The sequence below is a fragment of the Salminus brasiliensis genome, chromosome 24 (genome assembly GCF_030463535.1).
Source record: "Salminus brasiliensis chromosome 24, fSalBra1.hap2, whole genome shotgun sequence".
NCBI lineage: Eukaryota > Metazoa > Chordata > Actinopteri > Characiformes > Bryconidae > Salminus > Salminus brasiliensis.
The window spans coordinates 2,991,927-3,001,101 of record NC_132901.1 but is presented as its reverse complement, the minus strand read 5'-3'; the positions used below and the strand labels follow the sequence as shown (position 1 = coordinate 3,001,101).

Here is a 9,175-nt window from a genome sequence, read left to right as displayed (position 1 = left end):
AATTTATGCAAGAGAGTGAAAGAGGCAAGAGAGAGAGAGAGTGAGAGTGAGAGTGAGAGTGAGAGAGCAGTTTGTGAACAGACAGTATGCAGCATGTATATGTGCTGTAGTGTTGTATATGCATGTATCAGTTGCAGGCCCTGAGCATGTGGCCTCGTTTTTGTAGCATTATCTGGTGATGAAGGGGACTCAGAGAAACCACGTTGGGCAGGTGCTGTGGTCTTTTTCCTCGAGTGTAGAGATGATATGTGCACACACACACACGTACATTGGACAAGAGAAACCATTGTGGGAACCTCATGCCCTTTACACCTCTGGTGCACATGGCTATGAAACCTATAAAACCTGACCTGTGATGCTAACAGCTAATGCATAGTTCCACCTGTAGACAAGCATACTTAAAGGAATAGTTCCTGGTCCAAAAGCTAACATTACTTAACAGGCTAACAGTAGGGCTGCCATACTAATTGGTGTGTTAGCTGCATTAGCATGTACGCTCCAGCCATTACTCCCCCCCCCCCCCCCCCCCCCCCCCGAACCCTAGGTTTATTTTTTTTTCAGTCAATCCTAATGCAGAAACGATTGCAGATGATTTGGTAACTGTTTAGCTGGTTTAGCATATCTTGTTGCGGAGGCCCACAGGGTTCCATCTTGGGGCCTATGAAACTGATGTAAATTATGGGTCTACATACTAAGGAGTTAATATGTGTAATCCCAATAGTAGCCATCAGATTCACCTGATCAACCGTATATGTTGTGACCCAGGGTTCAGGCAGCCTAATCACATGTATCATTGATGGCCTGGAACAAAGGTTTGGCCCTATATGAGCGTCATTTATGGTTTGATATGTGGTGTAACTAGTATTGTAAGGATTCCAGTACAAAATTACTAGATTATTTATTATTTATTGTTATGATTATTTTTTTGATCCCATATTCTGACAAATCTGATGCTGTAATGGAGGCTAATTGGATAAGTATATTGTTAGAGTTATATTAGTTACAGGGGTATAACTGCGTATATAACAATAGACAAGCTCTAATATGTCATGTTAGCTTGTCAACACAGGCGTCCATGCTACTGGCACCAGTTCTAATCCCATGCTTGACTTGCTGGTAGGTACACGACTGGTTTTGGCACCTGTACAAACCTGACTTGCCAACTCATAGGGGCCACACAGAGACGCTTAAGAGGTGGTACTCACATTCTCCAATTCAACCAACAAACAACTCGCTGTCAAACTATTGCCAAAGGAGGAATGTATCTGGCGGACGTTGAGTAATCTATTGTATGCATTTCCTGCTAAGTTCTTTACGCCATCTCCTGCAGTGCTGGAGTAATTCCATATCACTGACCCAGTGAGCGGTACAGGAGGCAAGACTGTGCTTATGAAGGCGCTTTGTTAGAGACTCATAAATAATAAATACTGCTTCACAGTGAATATTAATTATATTATATATCAAGTTATATTACATTATGTGTAATGACAATGTTATTGCCTTAATGTTCAAATGAAACTAACAAAGATTGGCTGCAGCTAGTAGGTCCTTTAATTCAGTGATGGCCAGATCTACCATGAGGTTCAATTGGGTGAGCACCCTGGGGCCTAGCAGGCCAAAGGTCATTTAGAATATGTGGGGGAAAACATACCTAACCGAAAAAGGCATGCATTTTCCAGACAGGCATGAAGACCCAGACTGCTGACAGGCTTACCCAATCAATGGAGATGGTGCTAGAGGGTTGGGACTTCGGGTGGATAGATGCCGCTTTTATTCCCTCATCATTCCTAAAACGATGTTGGCCGGCACAGGCATCTGTTAGCTGGTGTGGTGGAGCCGCTTTCCTGCAAGAGTGCAACCAGTCACCACCTGCGTACCTAGCTCTGATGCTAGCTGATGGCGATCAGCAGCATGCCCCGGGATTTAAACTGGCCATCCTGGAGTCATAGTGGCAATGCCTGCTGCTACTGCAACATCATTAGACAGCTCATCAGGCTTGGGTGGCTGTGGCATTGCTGAATTTGCTGAATTGTCTTACAGTATTTTATACCACTTATGCACTTTTGCACCTTTATCTATTGGACCAACCATGAATATGTCTGTGTATGTTAGCAGTGGATTGCTATGATTTCTACAGTGCTACGGCAATGCACTGCATATTACACTGCATCCTTCCCTCAGCCCAAACCTCTGTTGTTGTGATCCACATTCCCAATCCCAACAATCCACTCAGCAGCAGTGAAGTGCTGTCAACTGGAGGCTGAAGGATGCCCCTGCTGCTTCTGGAAGCGGCTGTCCGTGGCCGCACCATCAGCCAGTTATCGCGGTGGGCCAGGATATGGTTCCTGCGGGAACCCGCAGCGGGAGCGCGAGTGCCTGGAGAATGAAGGGCTCTTATCAGTATTGTCCAGGAGGTTCAGAGCGGCCCTGCCTGTGGCTTTCAGTTCGATGCAGCGAGAGAACATCACATGGTCTTCAACAGCCATGTGTTTGCCATTCCTGTCTGGGACCCTAGAGAGCACTCAAGCGTGGTGGCAGAGTTGTAGGCCCCACTACTGCTGCGTTCGGTAGTCCCGAAAGCACACCAGTGTGCAGGATTTGCATAATACGGTTCGCAGCAACTGCTTGCTGGGGGTGTATTAATCAAGTTGGACACAAATGGACCTATTTGCTGATCAAAACAACTCCTAATGGTTAATAATGATTATGTCCTTTGTCATAAATCCAACAAACAGTCGGGTCAGAGTGGATATTGCGTCAGGAAAGTCATTTTCGGAATGTGACGCACAAGCAAACAGCTAAGCGTTTTAAAGGAAAGCAGGAAAATCCATCATAAGGTAACCTCATGACATAATTGTCTCGCTGTGAGGGCCCCTCTTCAGACAGAAGGCCACGACGTTTGTCTTACGCAATGGCAAATCCATCTGCAGCACTTGTGACCTATATAGGGCCTCGTCATCCACGCAGATGCAAAAAATAACTTTGGGCTGACGTGTGCAGGGCAGACTCACAAGGGGATTATGATTCTAACTTACTCAATCACTTGTTTTTGTCATCTGCTGATTAATGACTGGATGGTAGGAGTCTCATGTCCCCGTCCTTCACTCATCTACAGAATTTAAGCTGAGCATAAGACTGTACATAGCAGTCGCACCTTTTGCTGTGTATGTAGTGCAGCAGTCCAATGTCACCTAAACCAGTATAATAATAATAATGGACAAAAGTATTGGGACACCTGCTTATTCATAATTTCTTCCGCCATCAGTCGGATTGGATGGAACACTATTCTATACTCTTGGCAGGACTTCTCTACAGGGACTGGACAGGCTGTGTGTGTCTGTGCATTTGCACATCTGTGTCAGCAATGGGTGTGACTTAAAGTAGCTAACCTGCATTCATTTGAAAGGGTGTCCAGAAACATTTGGACATTTAGTGTATGTCTACGGGCTCCCCCGACCGGTGGGGAGTGTAGTTCAGTTTTACACCACTGCCGTAAACGCAAATCATGCTTTGCGCCCCCTGGTGGACAGTTGTACACCTGCATTTGTTGACAAATGGAACAGAAAGAAGCATGTGGACTGAGGTGGTAGAGCAATGGTACAGGATCTTTCACAAGCAAAGTCCCATAGTGCAGTGCGTTCTGGCCTGGAGGGGCCAAGGTAAAATTTGTACATAATGTTCTTTAAAGGAGAGACTGAATTACATTAAAGCTCTCAGAATGCAATAAATCTGGCACCAAATATATTATTTTATCAGTAAAATAATAATAAAAGGTATGTTTTCTCTGGAATGGAATGGAATGGTGTCTCAGATATATGGACAAAAGTATTGGGACACATGCTCTCATATATATATATATATATAGAGAGAGAGAGAGAGAGAGAGAGAAAGAGAGAGAGAGAGCGTACAGGCTACAGAGAGCAGATTTGTTAAGCATATGTTGTCCACAAGGGCAACGCACACACACACACAGCCTCCCACCCTATGATGCTGCAGAACTTGGCTGTGCACATGGGGTCTTTGCTTTGCAATTGCATTGACCCATAAAGTTGTGTCTAATCGTACTGCAGTGCATATATGCAGTTACAGCGTTTGCACGGCAAAACAGAGCCAGAGTTGCAGTGAAACAGCTCATCCAGGCATGCATTAGCAAGGCTTTTGCTCCATTTCCTCAATGCAACAGCCACAGCAGCAGCAGCCAGCGAGGCTCGCGCGAGCAGCACAGCAAGGCGCCAGCACGCGCGGCGTTGTTTTAAATTTCAAAATTCGAGCCGTTATTTTAACGGAATTCTAACAGCTGACCGGAGGCTGAAGAAGAAGAAGTTGGGCTACAGCGGGCTGTTAACACGAACATCTTCGCCATTTTCTCCAACCCCCCCCAAAAAAAACACACACCCAAAGCCAACTAGTGACACACACCGCTCAACTAGTCCCGAAAAGCGAGTTTGTTTCACGAGTTAAACGATAACGTCCCCAACCGCCGTTAAACCATCTCCACAGCAAGGTAAGCGGGCTCACTTCGTCTCCTCTGAGGAGAACTTCTTTTCTTGTAGATAGCTAGTTGTTTTTTTTCTCACTAAAAGTCACCGTGAAAGCACCGGGACGTCGGGACTTCAAGGCGAAATAAGGAAGCGATGAAGCCGGTGAAGGAGGCAGGGAGGGCGGCCTCAAGTAGGAGGCGAGGGCGGGGTTGAGGCATGCGGCCTGGGCGAAGCGATAGCGCTGTCGCTGTTTGGCACCGCTTTCCACTGCCCTGCTGTCCAGGGAGGCTTTCCCCTGGCTTTGAGAGGTCCACTCAGTGAGTTTGTCACGAACCACTACTGTAAATTGGTCCTGGTTCCCGCAGCACTCTCCACACCTGCCTGGTGTTTGACCTCCTAGCCGGAGTGACCAGCTGGGGAGTGTGTTCAGACAGAGGGGAGGCGGTGGGACGTGTCCTCACCTGAACCACCTTTAGGGGCTTAATGATGATGGGAGGATTTGTGTAGCTTATTATTCTGAGGAAAACAGGCAAGAGGCAGCTATTTCAGTTATTTCAGATATTTTTTTGTAGTGGTGTAAAAAACACAACATCTCCAAGATCTACAGTAGGTATGACATAGTCCAGTTTACAGACAAACTTTGGCCTACATTAAGGAAATGGTTCACCTACAAAAGTCAAATGTGCCAAATGTAATCAATCAGTCAGTCAAGAGGTAGATAACTGATGTCTGATGTTTGCATCTGTAGGTGGAGGTACAAGACATAAGCATACGGGGCAGATCTAGAAAAATATTAATGTGGTGGCGAGAAGGGGGCAGACATACAATGAGATCTCACTTAATAGGAGATATAAGGATGGTAACACTACTGTAGGTGGTAATTATCAAAGACCCCGGTAGATCCGTCCATGCTAGATCCGTCTGATCATACATTTTACAGAGCCTCTAAGGAGACGGAAGGTAGTTGTTGATAAGGCGTGGTCACAAGATATAGTATAGATAAGTATATTAAGGCCATATCTCTATTGGTCCATTCTTTTGGTCCATTTATCATGAGATTTTGACACAGTGCTGCATTTTGGCGCATGGCTGTGGTGATTAGCATTAGCACCACTGACAGATGACATCAGTCAAGGACTGGATATATTAGATCATAAAAATCCAAGGATCCTAAAGATCCAAGCCTTTTTGACAAGGGCCAAACTGCGATGGCTATGTACCCGGGTCAGATCATCTTCAAAACATCAGGTAGGTCTTGTGCAGTGGTCAGTAACGATCCAAAAGTGGTTCAAGAAAGGACAACCGGTAAATCATGGGCACTTAAGGCTAATCAATGTGATCCATGGACGTCCCATCTCTCAACGTACACAGCTCTTCCTTTAATTGAGGTTCATGAGTTTCTTCTCAGTCCTTCTCACAACCTTCTAACAGATAGGTCCAGTAAATCCAAGCTAAGTACTGTTTGAAGCTTAGCACTCACCATTAGATGGACAAACTACATAAACATATTTTCTATTAGGTTAGCTTTGTTTGCACTTGTTTAGAGTGCTACAATCAGGTGTAAATGTCTTGCAGCAGGTGATGTAGCCTAGCTGTTTGGGCAGATATGGCACAGAAGGTGGACAGATGACAGATGGACGTTTTATGGATGGACAGGCAGATAGATAGCATTTTTAGCTGTATCTTGTGAGGGATCCCTTCGTTTTATTACACTGATTCAGCCTGGCGTTTTGCTAATAGCCAGCTGCTTCTCTACTCTGCCTTTGCTCGGATCATTTGGCATGTTGGAATTTGAAATGCGGGATCAAAAAAGATAACAAATTGGAAAAACTTTCAAGATATTATCTGCTACAGCTGAACTGGAAGGCGTAGCAAAATAATGAAAAAAGCTATCAGCTTTGAAGGATCTTCTCGACTGAGAAGAAGATGCTTTTGCTTTCTGCAGCTAATTTTAGCAAGAACCCATGAAAAATAATTGGATAGATGTTGTCAGATGTCAGAGTTTCTTGCTCTTGTAATGATTTGGCATTGGTTTCAATTGGTTATATTAGGCAAAAGGAACACTTCTGCAGATCTATTTCATTTAATCAGTTCTTACTCTGCAGAGGATCTCTATCACTTCCAATAGCTTTTCAACCTGGTAGGCTTTGAAGAAACCTCTTGTGTCTTCATAAGTGGCCTTTCTGTCTGCTTCTTTTGTCGTTATAGCCATGTTCCTATTGTCCTAAGTAAAGATCTCCTACTCGTTCTTGGCTAGGCACAGCACTTTATGGTTTAGTGTCCATCCTGCCCCATAGACGTAGTCCCTCCATGCTGCCCCCTGGTGGTAGAAACACTAGCACCTGCAAGTGATTTGTGTGGTTATTATATTTGAAATTTAACAGGTCTTAAATAACAATAACAATCTAAGACCCGTTCACACCTGGCCACTTAATGTGTCTTGAATATCTGGATTTTATCTGTATTAGGCCAATTAAAAATGCAAGTGTAAATGCACCCAAGACGCAGTTGAAACAGAGCATTTGTGTCTCATGTTATAGCAGAGTAAATGCATCCAGTTCTCCAAGACTCATCCATTTCTCCAAGATCCCTACCTGTACACATTCCCATGCACACAAATCTGTGTGGAAGATAATCACGGAGGACGTCTAAGTGTTCCTATCCATTTGTTATACATGGTATACTGTGTAGTGTTTAGCATGACCCTAATGAAGGTGCTACAAAGGATTTATTAAGTGGTAAGTAAGTAATCTTTTTGGGTCTATAAAGAACTTTTCGATTTTTGTAAATGTATACATGAAAACCTTTTAAAGCTGTAAAGAAGTAAGAGCTTTCATGTTCACATCTCGCTCTTTATGGAGCCAAAATGGTTCTTTTATGGCATAGCTCAAAGAACCATTGGCTAGGTGGTGACCAAGATCTTTTAGGTTTTACACTGGCTTTGCCCCATGGATCTCTTTTTTCGTCGTAACAGGGGGTTTAAGGTCACACAGTTTGAAGTGAATAGTTTAGAAGGGAGAATTAGCAATTATTGCCAAATTATTACCAATTTTCTAATTAGTACGTCTGGATGAATTGAACTTGAAGGGAACTTTACTAATTCAGTAATTTAATGTAATTCATTCATTGGGATGTAAAACAACATTATTCAGAATGGTTGACATGTGGGTAAATATTCAGAATTCTTCATGGCATTTCACAAATATGGAGGCACTAGTGGAGACATTTAGTTTCGTCCAGCATGGCACACAGAGACCTTGGGTCATTCAAGTCCGTGGCAAACCTCAGTCAACTCAAAGGCATAACGGTTCTGGCAGCTTTAGTGAAGTCATTGTGTCGAATAGCCTATAGCCAATATACATGTTATGAACATGCAGCTGCTCATTTTCAAATAAAAAATTTTATATTTCTATTAGTGGGTTGTAAGATTTGTTATCATCATGCTTTTTGGAGGTGACAGCAGTGCATACATCAAGTAGCCACTCCCCTCTTTTATTGTCCTGTAGTAAAATTAAATTACTCTGCCTCTCCATCTAAAACTAATCCCATTCGAATAGGGCTTTTGGGTACTAAATGTATCCTAAATGTAAAACTGAAGACTATTGTAAAATAGGGCCTCAGGCATCAGGCAGCGACTTTGTAGAAATTGTATGTAATAATTGTGTAGCTGTTGTGAGATCATCTTAGGTTAGTTCTTCCTTTACTCCCGTAACTATACTTTTGACCAGGGGTGTCCAAAGGTGTGTCTAAACAAACATGCCTGTGTATGTATTCGGGAGGTTTATGTGTTATGCTGTGTTCTCCAGCTCTCCTACATATGAGTGCAGACCTCCAGTGGCTGTTCTTGTATTTTTAAATAGCCCCCTACTATGACCTAGCACTAAATATAGAACATACAGAGAGAGAAAAAGAGTGAGTGAGTGAGCGAGAGGAGGAGGGTGGGGGAGGAAGATAGCGAAGCTGAAGCACAAACATGACCGCACAGACACACACCGTATTTGTACATTTGTTTTTCCATTTGTTTGTTCGTTTTTTGTTTTTTTTTGTTTTTTTTTTACCCCTCCTCTCACATAAAGCATAGGCATTCTTCTCACGTGCAGCTACACAGCTTTGTAGAGGGCTGAACAAATGATCTAGGCTAGGGGAGTGTGGCGATGCAAGAGAATGGGTGCAAACACACACACACAAACACACAAAGAAAGGACACGTTCTCAAGGACGGGAATTTTGTAGCATCTTAATGCCATAAAAAAAACCCACAAACAACCTCAAACAGCCTTCAGGACTTTTGTGTGTAATTATATGTAAATTGTTCATTTATATGCAAGAGGCAAATGGGGTTGCTGTGAAAATGGGAAGAGTTCTGTCTATTCTTCTTTTACTCATAGCTGTAAAGTTCATGATAAATGAATTCAAATGAATTGCGGTTAATCAATTAGCCTACAAGAACAGCTCGGAACATGAAATGAATTATAGCAAGAGGCAATGCGTTACAGCTCTTACCCCGTTTTGCTTTGTGTTGTGCCAGTTATTGTGATTTTTCATTTTTAAAGCAGTGTTGCAACATCTAACATCCTGCTTTTATCTTTTTCTTTGTAGACAGAACTTCAGACGTAATGATTGGCTGCTTCTGACCATACCATTCTCATCCACAGAATTTGGTAAGAAAGCATATTTGAGACATTTTGCAGTGTA

At 43.2% G+C, this 9,175-nt stretch overlaps 1 protein-coding gene across 1 annotated transcript in view; it reads left to right on the top strand.

Moving 5' to 3' along the window:
• Window positions 1-4,205: 4,205 nt before the first annotated feature.
• klhl5 (kelch-like family member 5) overlaps window positions 4,206-9,175 on the top strand; it is a 54,993-nt gene continuing 50,023 nt past the window's right edge. Inside the window, exons 1-2 of the mRNA XM_072669734.1 lie at window positions 4,206-4,504; window positions 9,080-9,141. The gene's annotated coding sequence lies outside the window, so the exon portion shown is untranslated. The remainder of the gene's footprint in view (window positions 4,505-9,079; window positions 9,142-9,175) is intronic.